A 24124-nucleotide genomic window follows, 5' to 3' on the forward strand; every position below is an offset into this window, starting at 1 on the left:
TGAAAGTTATATTAAAATAGTCAAATTAATAAACTTTAGAAATTAAGGTACTAACCTAGGAAATAAAGGAAGTGAAAGACTATATGTGAAATAAAAATTAATGAAATTTGAACTAGGAAAGTTATATACATACACTTTTAGCAATACTATCTGGTTCGTTAGAAAAAGAAATTAAAATCAAATAACCTCTAGAAAATCTCATTAAGAGAGAAGATAAAGTGAGAGCCAGAATACCAGGATGTTCGCTGTGCAAGTCTCTCACAGAAATAGCCACACAAACAGGACCTGAACAACGTCAATGTCAATAGACTGGCTAATGCGGAATTGGAACTCTCACAGGGTCCCATCCCTAGACACAGGCTGCTAAGGACTGCTGGGAGAAGGAGAAAGAGCTTCTTCAAGAGAAAGGAGCTCCCTGATTGTTCACCGAATACAAAGTGGTCGACCCTGAAACTGTGTACACACAAACAACAAAAACAGTCTAAGCAGATTTATTTATGTATTTATACTTACAAATACATATATTAGCAACCATAACAAAGACAAGAAGCTATCAATCTGAGAGTCGGGGGACATGAAAGAGTTGGAGAAAAGGAACTTGGGAGGGCCTGAAGAGAGGAAAGGAAAGGGGGAAGCTGATGCAATTATATTTAATAACAACTGTATTTTTTAAAAAGAGGGAAAGAAAATAGAACATTATGAAATGACTACACTTTTCGAGTCGTCTTCTGTTACAGAAAATCCTACGGTGATAAACTGAGAAATCAGCAATCTTCTTGGAAAATGTACTCAACACTAAGGAGAAATAATTTTTAAAATTTTTCCAAAGACTGATTTGAAAATGTTGCTTCAAACTTTGAAGAGATTGAAAGAGAAATCCTTATTTTGTCACAGCACAGGAAAAGATAGAAACTACTTAGTAAGAAAATTAATTTTAAACTACTAAAGGCAGCAAGAGCTTTTTATAATATGAAGAAACAGAAATCACAAGCTTCCTTATATTCAAAAAAGGAACACATAACACACATCATCAAGACCTGACTCTTTCTTAAAGACCCAATAAATTCAAGATTATTTAAAGCAGCAGCAGCAGCAAAGGTCTAGGAAGTAGCTGTGGGTAAAAGGTGTGACAGCACATGAAGACAGCCCCAGTGGCCTGGAAGGTGTGGAATGTGACTTAACAAAAGAGGAGTGTGCCAAGTCTGAACAGGAAAGCACATGTCACAATTGCGATACATCTCCCCATTGTTGATTACAGGTTAATTTACTCCGAAGTGATTCTAGAATTATCTGGAAGAATAAAGGCATTAGATTACCAAGAAATGGTCTTTTTTTCCAAATAAAAATCATGAAAGAATAATTAAAACAGTAGGGTACTGGTGCTAGACTTGACAGATTGGTGACTTAGAACAGTATAAATGGCCAAAAACAGAGACTGGTATAGATTAGAATTATGAATAGTCAGAATTGGAAATGTAGCTCCTGGGTCCATCTGTTCATAAGCGCAGTGATTAGGAGGAATGGTGTTTAGGCGGGCTTCCCCCTTCTGTGCGTTCTCACTGAAGTAGACTAAGGTCACCCGACTAAGGTTTTAAACTTGGTCACCCATTGCAGCTCCCACTTATCCTCACACAATGGCTTCAGCCAATGGGAACCATGTCTGTTGCACGGAGGCTGACAATGCCTTTCACAGAAGACTCCTCCCTCCTTGAAGACTTCTGTGTTAGCTCCAGAGACCCCCAGCAGTTAAAATAAGCAGCTCTTTAATCCCATCACTCATCTTTACTTACAGGTCCGAAGCTTCCTGAACTTGGCGGGTATACAGCACATTCTTACAGATTGCAGCATGCGTGCCTTCAAACCTCCTCCAACTGTCAAATTAACAATTAACAGATACGCCTCTGATGCTGATGATGCTGTAGTTCATCCCCTAAATATTTTCCACTTCTTTTCTTTGAAAGTACGAACTATCATTTACCTAGAAGAGTTTACTCAACACCTTTCTTGCATAACCAGCTTTTGCCAGAAAATGTCTGCCTGAACACTTATCCGTTTTATGCATTGGGGCAAGATTGACCATTTGATGAGGACTCCAGTTGCTTATATCATAGTTTTACTGGACAAATGCTTTAATGACCTTGACTTTTGTTTCTGCCACCATTTTACCATATTCACCTTGCTGTTGTCCAAGTTTCATATACGGTGCTCATTTAACTAAAAGAACTCGAATTTTGCAATGAAAAACTCAAATCCATACAGAAAGTGCAATGAGCTAAAATGTAAATGGTGACAGGTAATCATTAATGCCACCTCTTAATGACAGATAATTGATATATTCTTGTTCTGGAGCACATCTTAACCCCCAGTTAAGCTCATAAAGAGAGGAGATTATATTAACAGACTAAACCTCTTAGATCATGGGAGAAGTAAAGGATGAAAGATTAGTTGATCAGATTAGAGTATGCAATTGTTTAATGCGGAAAAAGTCAGGGCTTTACCTCACATTATAACTTAAAACAGGTCCTTGTGCATGAAATATTTTCACCCAAAACATTGAAGCCAAAAGAGAGAAACGAATAGTCACATGTTAATTTTATTTTTAGATTTACTTTCTTTTATTTACTTTGTATGTTTTTTCTCACATGCACATCTCTGTTCCACACATGTGCCTGGTACCTAATATCAGAAGAGGGTACCATATGTCTGGAGTACTGGAGTTATGGATGATTGTGAGCCACTAAGTGGGTGCTGGGAATCAAACCCAGATCATTTGCAAAAGTAACAAGTACTCCTAAGTTTGAGACCTCTCTCCAACTCCATACTTTTTAAATCTTACAATATAAAACCATTTTGTAATATAAGGCAAACGATAATTGAAATACTAATGCAGGTGCAATTCAACTGCAATCAGTAGAAAATTTATTGAAGAGGTTTTAAAACAAGAAAGTGTTCTGTCTACAACACTGGACTCCAGAAGAAGAGAAAACTTCAGAGCATTGACTTATCCTGGTGGACTCAATTTCTTTCATTTGCAATTGCACTAGCTTCACCCACCACATGAGTCAGACTCCCCCTCTGGTAGTGATTCCTGTCACATCATCAAAGTAATCATTATGTCTCAAGTTTCGTATCTGCATACTTTGCTAGCTTGGGTTTCCTAGAGAGCAATAGATTGTATGCTATTCTTTACTAGAAATAATATTCAAGTATTTATAAGTATGTTCAAGGGAAGCAAGACTGAGAAAAATGAAACTGAAAAGGAAATGAAGGAAAAGAATTATTCCGACTGATATCTGTTTGGCACCAAGCATCACTGGCACACTCCATCTCAGCCTGATGCCCGGAGTAGCTATGGAATTGTTTGTATCACAGGGAGGTTCTGGTCATGGGGAGATGAGAAGAGCATCTTTGCCTTTCTATCATAGGTCAAAAGTTGCCCCCATGTGGGAATATTTGTCTTAAACTTCCAGGGGTACACATGTGTCACCAAATTGGTCCCATGGCATGCTTCAATAACAACAGAAAAGATCTGGACCATAAGACAAAAGCTACATCATGCAACACTGTCATTGTGTAGCTTCCTGAGGCTGTCCAGAGCCTTCATAGACATGGTTACCTCAAATATTCCTGGTACAGAATATTTGACAAAGTGGTCTTTGTCCTGGAATCAGGGAGAATGGAAGACATGTTCTCAGTTTTATGAAGGGCATGCATAAGTCTACAGCTGCCACAGTCAATGAGAAAACAAAGAATGCTGATCCCTTTAGGAAAACAATGTCTTGGATGTCAGGATGGCCGAGTGGTCTAAGAAAATAATGTCTATTCTTCTCTCTCTCTCTCTCTCTCTCTCTCTCTCTCTCTCTCTCTCTCTCTCTCTCTCTCTTCTCTCCAAGATTTCTCTGTGTAGCCCTGGCTGTTCTGGAACTCACTCTGTAGACCAGGCTGGCCTTGAACTCACAGACATTCATTTGCCTTTGGAATTTCCGAGTGCTGGAATTAAAGGCATGCACCACCATGTCTGGCTACTTTGATTTCTTTGCTTCTCACCTCTGTTTCTCCATATGCTGGATATTCGATCTGGCGAAACCATGACAACTGACAACAAAGGCATCCAATTTGAAAGGAAGAAACAAAACTCTCTTCACTTGCAAATGGGATGCTATCCACAGCCACAGGTTCTTGTTTACCCTGAAGCCACTTCGAGATACCTGCACAGAGACAGCCTCCCCTGAAAAATTCCCTTCATCAGATCAGTCTGCACATTTGTGTGTGGAGCATCATCTTCATTGATAACTGATGTAGGAGAGCCTACTGCCCTGTGGCCAGTACATCAGTGCACAGGTGAGTCCAAGCTGCGTGAGAAAGCCAGCCGAGCATGAGCCTAAGAAAGAGGCTGGGTAGAGGAGGTGAGGCAGGGGAGAAGGAGAGGAAGAAGAGCCATTTGTGTTCCCCCATGGTTTCTGCTTCCCTCAATGGTGCACTCATGTGTCCTGGAAGAATAAGCCGAAATAAGCCCTTCACTCCCTACATTGTTTTTGGTCATAGGGCTCATCACAGCAACTGAAAGCTGGGACAGCATATAAAAGACTGATGGAATCTACGAAATGCTGCCAGGACTAGCAAGCCAATTTCACAGTGGTGTCATAATAGAAAGACAGCTATATTAAGATCAGCAGCATGTTCATATGTGAGTAGCAAATAATTATTAAAAAATGAAACTTTTAGAATAATGGCATTTGTAAGAGCATTGGGATAAATTACTTAAGCATAAATCTGACCAAACGTGTGTGGCATGCACACACCGGGGACTGTCGCACGCTGTTGTGAGAAGACAAGCTCTACTAAATGGAGCAGGGTGTGCTGCTCAAGGCAGCAATTTCCACATTGTGTAGACATCAGCGTTCTCCAAAGTGATCCCTAAAGTCAGTTCCTCAATCAAAACATCAGGCTTTCATTTCGACAGGATGGTTCTTATAGGAACACAAAGTTCGTAGAATTCAAAACAAAGTTTAAAAAAAAGCTGGAGGGCTAATGCCATGGGATTTCAGTATTTATTGCATATTTGCAATAACAGGGACAATGCAGGGTTGGTTTTTAATAACCATAGGATCTGTAGGCTAGGACAGAGGAGAATCTATGCATGGAAAACTGACAGTGTAAAGATGACTAGATGAGAAATAATAGACTCCCCAAATACAGTATTTAAACAACTGCATATCTGTAGGCAAGAGAATAAAAATCTCACCATCCATCTGTATCTCAGACCATCTATAATGCTAAATCAATGCTAAGTAGACCACAGCTAATGCAAACCCTAATGCTGTAAGACATAAAGAAGAGACCAGAAGCATTAAGAGGCAGAATCTCAGAGACGTATAGTGGTTGTACAGAGTCCTCAGTCCCTTCAGTACCAGAAAATCTAAATGAGCAGAATATTAAAAACAAAACAAAAACGTACAGCTGTGAAAGACCTGAAACTGCACTGTGAATTGTTACCCACAATTGTGAATAAGCTACAGAGAACCACAGTTCTCTGCTTAACTAAAGCAGAAGTGACGGTAGTCATAAATTTGCGTGAATGTTAAAAGGCACTTATGATGAATAGTTGACCCCTCCTTGAGTATAAATGAGTGTAAAAATAACAAATTCTCTTGGGCTGGAGACATGGTTCAGTAGGCAAAGTGCTTGTGCAAGAATGAAGAACTGAGTTTGGATCCCTTGCACCCACATGAAAACCTGTGCAGTGTTCTGCACCCACAGCATGGGGGCTCACTGGTGGCCATGGGCATGGAGGATATTTAAGGACAAGCAGACTCAGGAGCTTGCTGGTTCAGTAACAAACTCTGCCTCAGAAAATAAGCTGGAATGGTGCCAGTCAAATCAGAGAGCTACACATAAAAAAAAAAAAAAGAAAAGAAAAAAAAGAAACTAGATCTGTATCTCTCACCTTGCACAAAATTCAACTCAAAATACATCAAAGACCCGAACTCAAACTGAAAAGACCTACCCTAAAAGCAGATATGTTGGAAGGAGGGCCACTTGTTGGTTCCCGGCTGCTCAGCCCTGAAATAATCACACAGAAATCGTATTAATTAAATCACTGCTTGGCCCATTAGCTCTAGCTTCTTATTGGCTAACTCTTACATGTTAATTTAACCCATTTCTATTAATCTATTAGTATACCTATTATTCTATTAATATATCATCATGAGGCCATGGCCTACCAGCAAAATTTCAGCATGTTTATTTCCAGCGGGGGCTCCATTGCATCTCTCTGACTCCGCCCTCTACCTCCCGGCATACAGCCTAGCTTTTTCCGCCTAGTTCTGTTTTTCCCTGCCATAGGCTTAGAGCAGTTCTTTATTCATTAGCCAATAAAAGCAACACACAGACAGAAGGACCTCCCACAGCACAGATAGTAGATTTCCGTGGGCTGAGGTCCTAGAAGGAATAAAATGGAGAAAGTGAGTTGAGCATTAGCATTTGCTTTTGCATCTGGCCAACACCTCCTGCCATGCATGCATTTCGTCCCCTGCCATTAAGTACCTCCAAACTGTGAGCTGAAATAAGCCCTCGCTTCCTTAAATTGTTTGTTCACAGCAACAAGAAGGTAACTCACGCAGCAGGAGAGGAAGAATATGTTATCTGGACAGTAGGTGAAGAAGGAAATGAACATAAAGAATATGTCCGCCTCTTGGCCTCCTGCTAGATGATCCACAGATATTTTTGTTGTTGTTTTATGGTTGTTTTATTTTGCTTTAATCTCTGTTCTATACAAGGCAGTGTAATAAGAGTTTATGTGTTTTTCCCTTCCTTGAGATTGAGATTCAAGACTCAGCCTACAACTCTGGAATAGAGAGTTGAGTTATATTAATTTTGTTAAGCATAACAGCTTCATAACTAGAAGACTTGAGTTCAAATCGAGACTCAAGAGTTATGAGCTCAATAACTCTCTGCAGATAAGTTTTCTTGTGATTGTTCTTGCTTCTGCAGTTGTGAGTTGAGTGGGGATAATAATACAATCTAGTTTATTATGTTTCTATGACAGGTGAATGACACAAGGCCCCAAAGCTAGTTGGCAATGTCCTTGTCACATCACCACGTGCCAGTAGAGGCTGGCTCTCTTGTCAATAGGAAACAAATCTGTCAGCCAAATAAAAACAATCTGAAGAGGAAACAGAAGAAAATGGAACCATTGCAGATGCATGAAGAATGTGGTGTAAGATGATAGTGACCCGGGGTCTGAGACCACAGCTCCTTCACTACCTGTATGACATTGCTCACATTAGTGAGTGTGGCTTCCTGCATCTTCAAGACCTTGCATGCTACATGCAGTGTATTAAGGTTAAGCTTGTGATATGATGTGTATGTGCTCTCTGTGAAAGGTAATGGAGGCAGCAACCAATGGAACCACAGAGAAAGGGAAGCCAAGTGTGTGTGCGTGTGTGTGTGTGTGTGTGTGTGTGTGTGTAATCAGACAACTTCACTCCTACTTTATATTTAGGACAGTCTTATTTGTCAGAGTTCCCTTGAGAATATCTCTCCCTGGTCCCATATTTGTAAAACCACAAATGAAATAGTTATCACCTTGATTTTTCCTGGTGTATACCTGGTGTTTGGGTGCTGAGCCGTGTGATGTCTAGAATTCATGTCTGAACATTGGAAAAGGCTTTGTAGGTGAGATAAGAATAATTTGTAATTAGCACCTTCCCTGTTTAACAGCGCTGCCTGCATACAAAGTGACTTCTGCAATTACCTGGGATCATTCTGTTGACCCTTCTTCTTTAGTAGGCTAAACATTTTGCTATTTATATGCTATTTTCTCTATAAACTCTTCCTTTTGATTTTGCCTGAAGAAGCTGCAAATCAGACTACACAAGTTTGCAAATCCCTCTTCTGAGGGCAGACAAGTAAATGAGTGTTGGCACTTTAATCTGACAGATCTCAAAGAGGAACACATTTTCAAAAGCTTCTTAAGACTCCTAGAGTAGATATTAAAAATAGTTTCCCTGTTCCCACCCTCACTGAGTGCAATAGAATTTCCGTGTGCATCTCGCAGTCTGCGTTTTTACCAGCGGTCCTAGGTTATTCATATATCAGCAATTCAGATCATTCCTTTGGGATTTTCTGCTACTGAATTGGTGACCAGATTGGTCAACTAGTACAACTCCTGATTTGTCATAGAAATAGGCTGTGACAAAGGCATAAGTTTTACCAGTATCAACATCTCCTGGTTCACAAGGCAATACTCTCCCATCACAACAAGCTCAATAAGAATTAGACATGTTCTTCCCACATCTATGCCTCAAGAGGAATCCTCTTTATCAGCTAGCTTAGAGTATCCATACAGTTTAGTTACCTACTTGCTATAACCTAGGAAATATTTAAATCACTAGGCAGAATGTAAGGTGTTGTTATGATCCAGATTTTATAGTTGTGAAAACACCCAAAGTGGGAAATAATTTGTTCAAAGACTCAGGAATGAGAAATGCAAGGCCAGGGTTAAAAGGTATTTCCAAGCTTTGCTTTTCCATGAAGTTCGAGAGGCATAGTTCTCTTACTGTAGGAGGGAGTGAGAGACTTCCAGCTTGGGGTAAAAACTTAGGAAGGTGTCCATGATTGCCAATGTCTGTTATCTCTTTGGGAGTGATGAGGAACAGAGGCAATATCCCTAGGATTCAGTAAAATCCTGGTGGGCATGATCTATCTGTTTATAATCCTGGTGCATCAGTGGCAGAAATCCAGAGTCCATGGAGTAATGTGGCCACCTAGACTATCTGAAATAATGAGTTTCAGGTTCATAAAGAGACGCTAACTCAATATATAAGGTGAAGGAAGACAGCTGAGATCAACCCCCACCTCCAATATGCATATACCCCTGTACCTCGACCTACATGGAAACAAATATATATACATGAATGCTAGATATTTGAAAGAGTTTCCGGAGACTCCTCCCCTCTTGCTCCAGTTCCTCACTGTCACACCCCTGCATTGCACTCTGAAATCCATGTCATTTCCCCCTGTAATATAACTTACTATACTACTCACTTATATTACTCTATAGTATAACTACTGAATCTAGTCAGCAATGTCTATATTTACTGGGTATAGGTTTGACCACATGGACATGGCCAAGCTATCGGGTGACTTATCCCTAAAGAAAACTGATTCTCCCTCCTTCAGAGCCAACTACTACCTGTGCTTCTTCAACTTGGGGTCCAGCCTTGTGTACCTTTCCCACACCCAAACTGTGATGCTGACAGATGTGTTCTTACGCAGGCAATCATATTGTAGTTCATGGGTGTAACATTCCTGTCACACACAGAAGAGATCAGTTTCAGCAGTCCTCATTGCTCTTACAATCTTTATGCAACACTCTTTCGTGCTGCCCCGTGAGCCTTGGATCCTGGAAATGTTCTAGTTACCCCACTTATAATCTTTACAACCCTCTTCTCTGCTGCCCCACAAGCCTTGGATCCTGGAGATGTGCTAGGTGCCCCACTTACAGTCTTTACAACCCTCCTCTCTGCTGCCCCACAAGCCTTGGATCCTGGAGATGTTCTAGGTGCCCCATTTGGAGACAGGCGTTCCATAGTCTCTTGTTCTCTGCACTTTGATAGGTTGGGTTTTCTGTTTTGTTTTGTTTTGTTTCTTGAATTATGTGAGGATCATGCTGTTGACCTTTTTCTTTAGCAGGCTAAACATTTTTCCCTTCATGAAATATTCTGTCTGCAAACTCTTCCTTCTGACTTTGCTTGAAGAGGCTGAAACTCAGACTTAGAAGTTTGTAAATCCCTCTTCTGCGGGCAGACAAGTGAATGAGTGTTGGCACTTTAATCTGACATTAAAGAAGACATTTCTCCATCTGATGTGAAAAAGAAACTTCTTTCTTGAGGGCTGAGAGCTGCATTTACCTGTGGGCATAGGACAAGTATCAATAAAGATGTGTGGAACGTGGTAGTTTAGTAAAATGGTAGAACTAGGTTCTCCTCTAAGGTCTATAACCTTCCAGCCGGGGAAGTTTTGCCCAGTTTAGAGCGTCAGGGTTCTTTCTTAATAAGTAAGCCTTAAACCTGACCCTCAAGATATCAGTGACAATATTGTACCATTGGGTATGCCTTGCACTGCCAATCATTATCATAGTTCACAGGACTTAAAGCTCACCATCCCCCACCAGGACTTTCTACCACTATGAGAGTGAACCTTCAGGGAGGAGGCTTCCAGGTATCCCATGCCATCTTGATTTCTTCCGGTCACATAACCAAAGTGTGTGGTGTCTTCAACTGTTGGGTCTTACCCTTATTTTTTCAGTCTAAGCTTGTATGATTTTGGTTTCTTGGATCACCCTCACCCTGACTAGTAACTTGAAGGGAACCATCTCTTTTCTGGAACTACATATATTATGTGATAGTCTATGAATTCTGGAGAGGGGCTCATTACGTGTGGTACATTCATTTATGCATACATCCTATACATACATACTTAACAACAAACATTCATGTGTGTGTGCTTGTGTGTGTTAAAGAAAGCTTATAAAATAGGCTTTATTTTTTCTTAGTAGGTTTCCCTTTGACTTGTAGAGACATTCTTAGTGTCATGTGTCACTCCCCACAATTCCCTGCTGACTTATCCTCCCATCCACTCCTTCACATATGTCTCCACCCCATCTTTCCCTTCCCCCCTCTAACACAGCAACTGTATTCCACTACCTCATTAGAGCCCTGCCTCCCTTCTCACCAATTATGCTTATCTACTTTCCTGGATTCTTCAGTTGTTCCAAGTTATACATGCAAATCTTAAGATTCAGAGTTAGGGCCAACATGTAAGAGAAAGCTTGCCATGTTTATCTTTAGGAGACTAGGATATCTCACTAGATATTTTAATTTCCATCTATTTACCTGAAATGTTTGTGATTTAATTTTTCTTTACAACTTGGTAGTACTTCTTTGTGTATATTTACCACATTTTCACAATCCTCTCATTAGTTAGTGGGCATCTGGGCTGCTTCTACTTTTTATCTATTGTGAATAGAGCAATAATGAACATGGATGAGCAAGTGTCATTGTATAGGATACAGAATATTGTATTCGGGTATATGCCCAGGAGTTGGTATATCTGGGTCATACAGTCAGTCTGGTCTTAGCTTTCTGAGGAATCTCCACATTAACTAGCACAGTGGATGCACCAGTTTGAATTTGTACCAATAGTCAATAAATATTTATTTCCCTTTGCCGACATCCTTACCAAAATCCATTGTCATTTTGTTCTCAACTCTATCCATTCTGACTGGGATAATATGAAATCTAAAATATTTTTAATTTGCATTTTCCTGATTGGTAAGGATATGGAACACTTTTTTCTGAACAAGGTATTTCTTCTTTTGAGAAATATCTGTTCCTATCTAACATCCATTTCCTGATTGAGTAATTTATTTTCTTGATGATTTGTTTTTTGAGCTCTTCTTATTTTATGGACACTAATCTTCTGTTGGATGTGTACCTGGTAAAGATTTCCTCCCAGTTTCTGGTTTTGTATCCTTTCCACTCAATAGATTGTTGCCTTTGCTAAACAGAAGGTTTTTAGTTTCAGGAGGTCCTGGTTGTTGGTGTTAATTGCCAAGCAAATGGAGTTCTATTCAGAAAGTCCTTTCCTGTATTTGTGTTTCATATGATACTCTCTAGGTTTTCTTCTAGTAGTTTTGGAGTTTTGGGTTTCACTTTGAAGTCCTTGATCCACTTGAAGTTGATTTTTATACAAGGTGAGTGATAAGACTCTAATTTCATTTTTCTACCTGAGGCCATTCAGATTTCCCAGCACTGTTTATTGAAGATGCTGGCTTCCTTCCAGTATGTACTTTTGGAATCTCTGTTGAATATCAGGTGGCTGCAATTGCCTGGGTTTAAGTGCAGGTCTTTCATTCTCTTCCACTGGTCTACATTTCTCTTTGGACCAGGACCATGCCATTTTTGCTGCTATGGCTCTGTATATCACTTGACGCCCAGTATGGTAATCCCTTCAGCATTTCTCTTTTTGCTCAGGGTTGCTTTGGCTACCCAGAGTCTTTGTATTATCACATGAAGTTTAGGATTTTCTTTTCTGTCTCTTCAGGGACTTAAAGTTTTCACTCTAGGTGCTTTCACTTCCTTGGTAAGGTTTATTTGTAAAGGTTATGGTGAACTTGGCTGTTGTTTAATTTTTAAAATACGAATTCTGTTTTCTTTCTCAGTACCTTTGTTTTTTGTCCATACAAAGGCTACCATTTTTTTTGAGTTTTTATTTTTTATTTATTTATTTAATTATTAAAGATTTCTGCCTCTTCCCCGCCACCACCTCCCATTTCTCCCCCCTCCCCCAATCAAGTCTTCCTCCCTCCTCAGCCCAAAGAGCAATCAGGTTTCCCTGCCCTGTGGGAGGTCCAAGGACCACCCACATCCATCCAGGTCTATTAAACTTTGAATCCTGTCACTTTGATATAAGTCTTCATAATTCTAGAGGCTTCCTGGTGGAATCTTCGGGATCTTTAATGTATACCATATCATCTGATTTCTTTATCACTTGACTTCTGTTCTTATTTGGGTCCTTTTCATTTTCCTTATAATGAAAAAAAGGGAATGTGGTGAGCAGCCTTGTCTCAGTCTCAAGTTGAACGGATTGCTTCAAGTTTTTCTCCAGTTGGAATGATTGGCTGCAGCTCCATCATATTCAACCTTGGTTATGTTGAAGTATGTTCTTTATCGTGCAACTTGCTCTAGGACTTTGGCTATGAAGACATGTTGGATTTTTGTCCAATGTCTTTTCTCCATCTATTGATTATCTTGTGATTTTTGTCTTTAAGTCCTTTTATATTATTTACTCCATTTGTTGACTTATGTGTGTTGAACCATCCCTATATCTCTGCAATAAAGCAACTTGATGATGTTGGATGATCTTTTGATATATGTGTGTATTTGGTTGGCAAATGTTTCTGTGAGAACTTTTGGAACTCTGTTCATCCTGTGTATTGGGTACTGGTCTTGCTGTTGTTTTTGTGTCTTTATCTGGCTTTGGTATTAGAGTTATACTGGCTTCATAGAAGGAGTTTTGATGGGTTACTTATGTTTCTAATTTTTGAAATAACTTGAGAAGTATTTGTTGTAGTCTATTAGAATTCAGCTTCTCAAATCCCCATCTTTGTACTTGGGTTATTTTTTTTTTTTTAGTTGGAAGAATTTTATTATGTTTTCAATGTTCCTATTTGTTATAAGTATGTTTAAGTTATCAAATTCTTATTTTAACTTTGTTGTTTCAGATGTACTAGAAACTCATACATATCTTTTAGGTTTTTCCAACTCAACTTCATATAGTTTTTAAAGTATTTCCTGTCATTTTACAAATTTCTTTGGTTTCTATTTCAATGCTTCCCTGTTCATTTCTAATTTATTAATTTAGATGTTTTCTTTATTTCTTGTTAATTAGGCTATGAGCTTTTCAATCTCTTTTATCTTTTCAAAGAACACACTCAGTTTTATTGATTCTCAGGTTTTTTTTTTTGTTCATTCTCTGATTTTCTGGTTTTTTGTTTGTTTATTTGTTTCTATCCATTAATTTCTGCCATTATTTTCATTATTTCTTTCCATCCACTGTTTTCGGACTCGGTTTATTCTTGATTTTTCTAAATTTTTGTAGCACATTCTTAAGTTATTTATTCTTTCTGATTTTTTAATGTTGGAACTTAGTGATCTAAATTTTCCTCTTAGGACTTCTTTTAATATACCTCAGAGGTTTGGTGTGCTGTGTTTTATTCTCTTTTAGTTTAAGCAATTTTTCCTTTTTTTTCAATAGTAATTTATTAATTTATTCTTAAAAGTCTTAGTTCTTAATCCTTTAGTAAACTTATAATTTTACAATTTATCAAGAGAAGAAATTTTACATGGGGTAAAATATACTTTTCTATCTTTCAAATATATTAAATTTTGGGGAAAATGTTTTGTACAAAATATAACATCTTCATCTATTTTCAAAACTGTGAATTTATAAGCATCAATGCTAAAAAGAATACTTCTGACAAAAATGAAAGAAATATAATTAGAACAATTTCAGAAATTGTTGATAATTCTGTTGTAAAAGAAATCCAATATCCATTTATTTTTAATTTTGTTATCTATATTTATGTAAAGAAGTTTGAGCATTGTACACATAACCTACTTTAGTGGAAAGTTCTTTGGACTTTGCTTTTCTAGCCTGGCAATAAGAGTCACAGATTTAGGAGGCAGGATGTTACCTTCCCAGTGGTGGCAGTTGTTATTGTATTTTTTTTCTTGTTTAGAATATATATTTTTTTTCTTTTATTTATTCATTTATTTATTTATTAAAGATTTCTGCCTTCTCCCCGCCACCACCTCCCATTTCCCTCCCCCTCCCCCATCAAGTCCCCCTCTCTCATCATCCCTAAGAGTAATCCGGGTTCCCTGCTCTGTGGGAAGTCCAAGGACCACCCACCTCCATCCAGGTCTAGTAAGGTGAGCATCCAAACTGCCTAGGCTCCCACAAAGCCAGTACGTGCAGTAGGATCAAAAACCCATTGCCATTGTTCTTGAATGTAGTCCTCATTGTCTGTTATGTTCAGCAGTCCGGTTTTATCCCATGCTTTTTCAGACCCAGGCCAGCTGGCCTTGGTGAGTTCCTGATAGAACATCTCCATTGTCTCAGTGTGTGGGTGCACCCCTCGTGGTCCTGAGTTCCTTGCTCGTGCTCTGTCTCCTGCTCTTGATTTGGACCTTGAGATTTCAGTCCGGTGCTCTAATGTGGGTCTTTGTCTCTGTCTCCTTTCATCGCCTAAATGTTTTTCTTTGGGTTCACCTTCTTAATTAGCTTCTCTAGGATCACACATAATAGGCTCAATGTCCCCTATTCATGGCTAGAAACCAAATATGAGTGAGTACATCCCATGTTCCTCTTTTTGGGTCTGGCTCACCTCACTCAGGATAGTGTTTTCTATTTCCGTCCATTTGCCTGCAAAATTCAGGAAGTCATTGTTTTTTACTGCCGAGTAATACTCTAATATGTATATATTCCATACTTTCTTCATCCATTCTTCCATTGAAGGGCATCTAGGTTGTTTCCAGGTTCTGGCTATTACAAACAATAGCCTTTGCTGGAGAGGTTGTGGAGAAAGGGGTACACTCATCCATTGCTGGTGGGAATGCAAACTTGTGCAACCACTTTGGAAAACAGTATGGCAGTTTCTCAGGAATTTCGGGATCCACCTACCCCTGGACCCAGCAATACCACTCTTGGGAATATACCCAAGAAATGCCCTATCATACAACAAAAGTATATGCTCAATTTTTCCTTTTTTTCTTTGATCCATTCATCTTTCAGTAGTGTTCTATTTAAACTCCATGAGTTTGGACATTTTTAAAGATTATTTTGCTTTTATTTTGAGCTTGATTAAATTGTTGCTAGTTACTTAATTTTCCTGTATTTGTTGAGATTTGCTTTGTGTCCCAATATGCAGTCTATTTTAGAGAAGCTTCCGTAGATTGCTGAGAAGAGTGTGTGTTCTTTGCCGTTTGTGTGAATTATCCTGTAGGTATCTGTTAGGTCCTTTTAATCTCTGATATTGCTTAGCTCTAATGTTTCTCTGTTTATTTTTTGTTTGATGACCTGTTCATTAGAGAAAGTCAGTTATCAAAATCACCCACAATTAATGTGTTGGGTTTAAAATGTGTCTTGAAGTCTAATAGGATGGTTTCCTCCTTTTTTTTTATGAAATTGTGTATGCCCAAGTTTGTTGTATAGATGTTTAGGATTGCAGTGTCTTATTGGTTGTTCCCCTGATCAGAATGAAGTGTCATTGTTTGTCTCTTCTGACCAGTTTTGGAAGGTGAGATAGGAAATCTCTTTAACAGTCTAGCTAGCCAAACTAGTTTAAACAATGAACTTCTGATTCAACAAGAGACCCTTCCTTGATTATATGCGGTAGAGAATAATCAAGGATGATAAGCAATGACATCAACCTCCAGCTTCAACATGGATGCACACACATGTGCACCTGCATATACATATATTCACTATTCACGCACATGCAAACAGGCATATACACATGCACACATATGTGTGCAACAAAGTGTATCCTGAGACTACATATGGGCATATACACGTGTGTACATATGCACATATATCTATAACATGTATGTTTTCTTTTTGTGAATTTCAGTTGAAGAATTTTGAAACTGTTGAGATAAAGGTCTTTCACACTGTCACGCTTCAATGTGAGTCTCCAAAGTGACAGAAGAATATCCACTAATGTAAGGTTTACAGTTATTGATGAGAATCACTTAGGTTCTCCTACTGAGCCAAAATCTACTTTACAGTAATATTAAGGAGCATCTTTAAGAACAGATTGCTTGATTTCCAGGATGGAGAGAAATGCTATCGTAAATCATCTGAGTTACTCTGTGATCTAACCCAATTAGAAACTCTAGAGCCTAGAGGGAGATGCAACCTGGGAGGGCTCCTCTGGTGCCGTCATAAGAATGGGCAGGCAATGTGGAGTTGATTCTCTGTGGCTTGCACACTGTCATCTCTCTTCTCAAACTGTCCCTCAGAGCTGAGAAGGGGGCTGGTCTCCAGGAGCGCTACCATTCCTATGGCTAGGAAAATGTCCTCAACATACCCCATAGACCAAGAAACCATTTAAATAAGAGGCCAATAAGTTCTATATACATCATATATACATTCTAGAGAAAGAGAAACACCAGAAAGTAGACTGTCGAACTGCTATTATTGCCATCCAGCCCTTCAGCTGGGAGTGAATCAAAGCCACAAAATTTTTCTTTATACTTAAAGTTATGATTAAATCTTAGATTATTGGTTACCTTTCACATCCAGTTACTCTCTTTCAAAACCTGTGGTGTGTGGCAGTCAGATCAATTATAAGGAGATGTACAATGGATAAGACCTCCTCTCTACCCCAGTGTTCTATCCAGTTGCTGAGAACAAGTGTGACCCAGTAAGAGAAGCAAATGCCTATTGATATAAACTGATAATAAGAATGTTTCATAAGCAGGAAAACAAAACCTCAACAAGGAAGACATTCAGGGTCAAAAAGAGGGCAGCATAAGAGTTGATTTTGCCAGAGGAAGCATTCTGGAAGAGGTTGGTATTTATGCTGATGATGTTTTTGTGGGTCCCATTATGCCACCTCTTCTTAGCAATGACTCAGCAAATCAATTTCTGAAGCAGCCTCCGGGCACTTTCCCTGCTGATGGGTTTCTAATGAAAATGCTGACGCACTCATAAGTGGCTCAGGGACTCTTGAGCAGCTCGGCAAAGATGAGTGCGTCATTTCACCCTGAACAGTGTGTCTCATTCATTGCTTGAAGTGTGACCATTCATGTTGAAAATGAAATTCCGAAGAGCGATCCGCTAAGGGCTACTCACTTAAAGATCTTCCTATCTTTTGTGGTTCTCAATTAAGACTCCGAAGAACCTCTCCAGGGTAAATTGGTGCAACCTGAGCACTGAGAGTCAAAGGAAAATGAAAAGAGAGAGATCGTAGGAACTTCTCAAAGTTTTCTACCCCTGGGAATGGCTAGCGTTGATTGTGACTAGAACACTAAACAGTCTGGTGTAATGGAAAGAACCATGGGCTTGATATTTAGAAAACCTTGGTGCTGATCCAGGTTTTGTCAGCAGCACTTTGGGGCACTTTAGAAACGTATGTGTGATTAGGCATGGGAGGACTAACCCAGCCCAAACACATTTTGTTAAAAATGGAAAGCCAGAAGATATCAGGAGGAAAATATAATAATTGGGTCTCCATCGTGTCTATCTATTCAGCATGGGTATTTTGCTGTCACTATTTTAATAAACAGATATTTCAGACTTTGCAAAGTTGAGTTTTACTGTACCCTATACCTAGTATTGAACCAAATATATATATATATATATATATAATGAAATAGATAAATTTCACTTTCTTAAACACTTTAAAATATTCTACACATTTGGCTGCACATATTGTATGCATGTATCCTAATAGCCTACTAGGGTTTTGACATTTTATATAACATGTATCAAAGGTAGACATAAATTATCTTAAAAATTGCTTCACCTTGTACAGTTAGATTTTTTTTGCTAGTTTATTTTAGATTTCTCTTTCTGTGACTGTAGTCTTTATCTGATTCATTAATTATATTTATTATAATATTAGTTGTATTTAACTTTATTTTCTACTTATCCCTCTTATACTCATTTGTAAGTTATACATTTTAAGTCTAATCTTTTAGGGGCTGTCTCTAATTTTTGATACTTCTAGTCATTATTGATACTCTAACCTGTATGCAAGGAAAGCATTTACTTAGTACCGCCCACTCCTTTTTAAATCCCCCATCTCTGATTTTCATGCTGTTGTGGTCTCAAATTTCAGTGCTGACATGTTGCAAGATAGAAGCAACATCATTTATTTGCTTATTTACTGTAAACACCTGTGTATTTTTATCCACGTGATATCTGTTTTCTTTTCTTGCCAACTCTTTCAAACCCTACTCCTTGTTTCTGAATTTTTCTTGATGATTTATGTCCTTGAGTAGTTCCTTTGGCGAGGATCTGAGTGCTAAACTCTATCCATCTAAAGAGGCTCCATTTTCTGCTTCCTAAAGTGCCCAGAAGTCTCTGTTCGCAGCTATTTTCCTACAGGCTTTGAACAAGATCTTTGATTAGTGAAAAATGAGCTGTCACCGTGACTGTTGTTCTCTTTGGACAACCGTCTCATCTCGTGGAGCTTAGCCGTCTGTTTTCCATTGTGACAGCCATGTGTGGGCTCATTTGTCTTTCCTCTATTGTCTGCACTCATTGTCTCTCATTGAAAACCTCCTGTTTCTTGAATTCTGGAAAATAACAGACATTACCTCTCTTAAGCCTTTCTCCTTATTCTTACTGTTTCCCCCTTATTATTAAACACATGTTGGTTTCCACAATGCTTAACTTTTTTTTTTCTAATTTTTCTCATCACTGTGCCACTCACCATTTATCCTAAAAGGCTTTGGTGATGCCAGGCTAGTGTTTAACTTGCTGTTGCATTTCCCACTTTCACCTTATTTATTGACAAAAAAAAAAAAAAGAAAGAAAGAAAGAAAAAAAACTTCTCTTCAGTCTTTCTCACTCTTTTTATTTCCTTCTGTAAGAATTCTCCATCTCTAAGTTTTCGTTGTTCTCCCTTGGAGTTTCTCTGGCGCTCCCTTTGAGGAGCACATTGTGATCACCTCACTCTACGTCTCCCGTTGCCTGTGTTGACAAAAAGTCATCCCTTAGCAATTTAGAGGATGCTTCCCTCTCTCAGAAGTGACAGCTCTATTCTCCATGTCTGGACCTGCTTACTACAGCCTGAGATGCACCTTCAAGTGGGAATCTTAACTTCAGCGCTGTGCTTGGGCACAGCCCTAACCCTGTCACACTCATGTCCACCCATTTGAAGGCTCAGCTCAACTCTTTCACTTAGTTTCCTCTCACTAGTACCAAGGGTCAGTCTCTGCCCATGCCTGTATATTTCCTTTGGGCTTTGTTGTTGTTGTTGTTTTGTTTTGATTTTTTGTTTCTTTTTTGCTATAGCTATCAAGCCTGTCCTGGAACTAGCTCTTGTAGACAAGGCTGGCCTCGAACTCACAGAGATCCGCCTGCCTCTGCCTTCTAAATGCTGGGATTAAAGGCATACATCACCACCATCCAGCTTTCTTAACCTTTTTAATATTGAATTTTTTATTTATTTTAAAACAAAGATATTAGTCTATTTTATTTAATATTGGAGAGATATGAAATATGAATTGAAATATAAATTTTTCCTCTATAATGAGGTCTCTTCATTTATCAGACAAGAAAACTAAATCTCAGAAAATAGAATAGTCTATCCAAGGCACAGTCCAGTAATATTAATATACATATTACAAAGTAATTCACTATTTGTTTGAATATATTTTATATCATTGTGGAACTGTGGATTTTTCCCTCCTACTTCATTTTACTTGCCAAATTGTTTGAACTCTGGCAATTGGGGGCTCTCGATATATCTTTGATATACCCATTTTTCGTGCAGGTGAGTGTGTGTATGTATTTAAATTCATCCTTCCTTCCTTCCTTCCTCCATTTCTCCCTGCCTTTCTCTCTCCATCTTCCCTTCCTTCCTTCATTTCTGGCAATGTGAGAGTTTTTTTGATACATTGTATAATTTTTGTGTCCCAGACATCAATTCATTAATTTGTCTGAAGAGCCCAGATTTCTTTCAATAAGTAGATTATTGACTAAAAGGAAATGTTGAAGAAAATACAACATAACAAGACATTATTTTCTTTGTTCACCCTCACTAATAAAATATTCGGTGTTCTTCCTTCTGTCAGTTTCACAGGAATACCAAGAATAGATAAAGGCTTCATGAAGTCACAGAATTTCTTTGAAAAAAAAAAAAGAGAGAGAGAGAGAGACCTTCAATATGGATGGGTGATCCCTAGGAAAAAAGTAGGAAATGTAGCCAAGATAACAACTCCATCTTTCTTTGCCAGTTAAGACCACACAACTCTTTTAAAGACAGTTTTACTATTGAACTTCCACTTGAAAAAAATCTTAAATTAAATTGGTAATATACTAATTTTTTTCTTCCCTATGTATATACTAAATTTAAAAAAAAATAGATTCCTTTTTAATCAGAGCCAAGGGGAATATTACAGCAACTTGTAATAAGCTACTGTCGCTAGTTTAAACCAGGAACCTAAAATGTATATGTTGCCATGTGTCTTTCCTGTGTGCCAGGTCTCCAAAGCCTTGCTTATTTACAAATCTCCACAACAGAGTGGTTGCCATAGATATAGTAAAAGCCCAAAGGACAGCTTGCTGAACCTTTGGAAAAACAATTGCATTTCCAAAGGTGATGAATAGATATTGAGGTTTAAAGACAGTTGATCTTCAGGATAAAGTCATAGTTGATATAAGGTCTTCAGAATAAAGTCCAAGATTTCAGGCAAATCTAGGGACCAATTATGTACTGTTTAAAGAGAACAGTGAATGCAAGCGAGCCTTCCTTCCTCCCCTGTGCTTATGGCAAACCTGTGCAAATTGTCGTTGGGGAATACAGCCTTTTGTGAGATAATGCTAACGAAGATCACATGAGGATGCTGACCGCAAATGATATTCTAGGCTAGCCAGTTTAAGCTGCTTCAGTTACAAAGTTACTCCAGCTGGCAGCTTCACTCTCATCCTCTCAAAGGGAAAGGAACCAGCTCCCATTGGATGGGTTTTAGCCTTTTGAAGATCTATTTTTATTATTTTTTCTTTCATCTTTTTAACATTTTCTTTTTCCACCTGAAACTCATGATCAAGTATGCCCGTGTACCAACTTCAAGATCTCCAATGGAGTTTTCCACCCTGGAAGGCCAGTTTATGAGCCCTTCTTATCTTCTATCAATTTGAAGACAAAAAAAAAAAGTCTTATGAACATATGATTTGTAAAAATTTAACCTCTTGGTAATGTGTAAAGAGAAGTGGGGAGGAAGGGAGGAAACCATGAGTTGGTAAGGTAGGCCAAGCCAAACAAGAGTGGTCAGAGGACACACGGCCATCCAATGGCTCAGGCAGAGACGTGAGATGGGTTGCCCGGCTACTTAGTAAGAGGCAAACCCTCCAATGAGAACACTCTCTGTCCTCACATATCACTTGACCACTGAAGGATAACAAGATGTTGATGAGATTAGTACTTCAAAAGCAAGTCTTCCAGAATGACAAACCCACAGTAGAGCAAAGTCGCCGAGAAGGAGAGGAGCCACAGGGGCAGCCAGGACGGCAGATACTGGATCAGTCGCTTGTCTTTCAGGCTGGCTCCGTTTTCTGCCTTAAACACTCAAGGAAACCTGCAGGCTCATAGGTAAGGCAGTCTCTGTAACAACTTCAGCTACACAAAGTCATCCCTGCAAAGCTCAGGAGACGTGAGGTGAGGCTTAGTTCATTCTCTAACTTCATCTTCTCTGGATAATATTTGGAAACTGATCTTTTCTGTTTGCTTATGGGGTGATTGTTGGCTTCTAAACTTCTTAATCTTTTTCTGCTTCACCCGCCAAAGTCAAAATGCCCTACAGTATGTATGCTTCATTTTGGTGTAGTATTTTTGATTGAAACATTTGAGGATCTTATACACCAATAATATAAATTCCATGCATGCCCTTTGAGAATGCGTCTTCATAGTATTATGGGATTAAATAGCTGTTATTTCATGTAGAGTGACTTCTTAGTTTGTCCCCTTTTATTTTCAGTCTAACCCTAATTTATAGAGCTAAAATAGTCATTTAAAATGTAGCCTTGAACAAGGAGAGGACCTAATTATTCCACCTTACTCTATCAATGGGATGAATTATGGAACTTTCCCAGAGTATTTCACCTGAGAGAAGGAGTGTGTCAGATGCTATAGTGTGAATTTCCCAGCAAGCTGTGCAGATGTCAGAATACTGAGTGTTTAGTGCCATGATCTAAGAGTTATTTTTACACAGCTCAAAGAGCAAATGTTAATAATTCATATTTCTTTCTCTAGTGTTGGGAATATGTGTTATACTGAAGAGGATTTTATACATATAAAATAATGTGTGATAATGGTATATTTAGTATTCATTCAAAGAATGAGACTATCATCTATTTGTGACTACTCCATAAAAGATAATAAAAAAACATAAAGCAAATCCTCAAAGAATTCAAATAAGTTTCTGGAACAGGAAAATATCAACTTTTTTTTTCTGTGTGTGGTGGAGGGCCAAGTATATGTATGTACATAGGTAGACCAGAGGTCTGTGTCAGGTGTATTCCCCAGTCTCCATCCATCCACCTTATTGTGCTTGAAGCAGAATCTCTCAGGAAACCTGGTGCCCACTGACTGAGCTAGACTGGCTGGCCCAGTGAGTCCTAGGATCCCCCTGGCTCTACTTTCCTGGCTGTTGAAGAACAGGCACACGCCTGTGCACCTGACTTTCTTATAGGACTGATGCCCCAAATCAGATCCTCATGCTTGTGTGGGAAGCACTTTGACAACTGAGCCACAGTCCTAGCCTCAAATATCAACTTCTTGAGACCTTCTGCTAGTCAAGCAAACAAACATATTCAAGCTGAATGTGGACACCTGCCTGGAACTGTAGTCCTACTATGAAGATGAACTGGAAGTCTGTTAAATAAAAATATCCATGTATATATGATTGTATACTCCATCTTTACTATGGTATAATTGTTAAGATGCCATATGCAGCTTTCTGTATATATGAAGTATCTGGTTTAACTGACAGCTGGGGTTTAAAGGTTTTGGATGCTTTTGTACTTAGACTAAGTATAACCTTAGGCCTAAAAGTAAGCAGATGGTCATGTCTTCTTATTTTGTCCTGCAAATAACATTCTTAAGAGTAAGACAGGTACTGTAAATTCACTACAGCCAAGAAACTTTATGTTAAGTTCCATTCACAATAAAAGAAAGATTGTTTATAAATTATTGTCTTATATTGAATTATATATTCTCTTGATATTGAATTATATCAAGAGAAATTGTATTTGGACAAGTAAGCTATGATTTGATTTTACTGAGTTCAAGCAATGCATTTTTATAAATTAAAACAGCTTCCAAAAATCTAATCTCTCCTTGAGATTTAAAAATATAATTTCTAAGGAAGGTACCTATCCAAGTTAGCCTATGCTTTATGCCTCTATCTATACTAATCATTTATGAAAGGACATTATGAAAGCAGAATGAAGTTAGTCAGTGGGAGTGTCTAAGGAGGCACAGATCTTGGGTAGCTGCCTTCTTAGCCTTGCTCAAAAGCCTAAGCAGAAAATACATGCATTTAGTCACAATCATGGCCATAATTCTGCTGTGGAATTAGGTCAGAGCATCCTCTTGGTGCTGGGCAGGGAACACAGTGGAAAGAGCTTCTGTCTGTATCCTAGCATCCAGGCTACAGTTCTGGCTTCGACCACCCTCCTGAAGCACCATCTGTCAGATGGCAAAGAGGATGAGATGTAACATCACATTTCTCTGCTGATGGATGGTACCCTCACACAAGTGGGCCAAAGGTGACCGAGGCATGGTCTTTACGAGTACAGGTGTATGAACTTTGAGCCAGCGAAC

The sequence above is a fragment of the Chionomys nivalis genome, chromosome 14 (genome assembly GCF_950005125.1).
Source record: "Chionomys nivalis chromosome 14, mChiNiv1.1, whole genome shotgun sequence".
NCBI lineage: Eukaryota > Metazoa > Chordata > Mammalia > Rodentia > Cricetidae > Chionomys > Chionomys nivalis.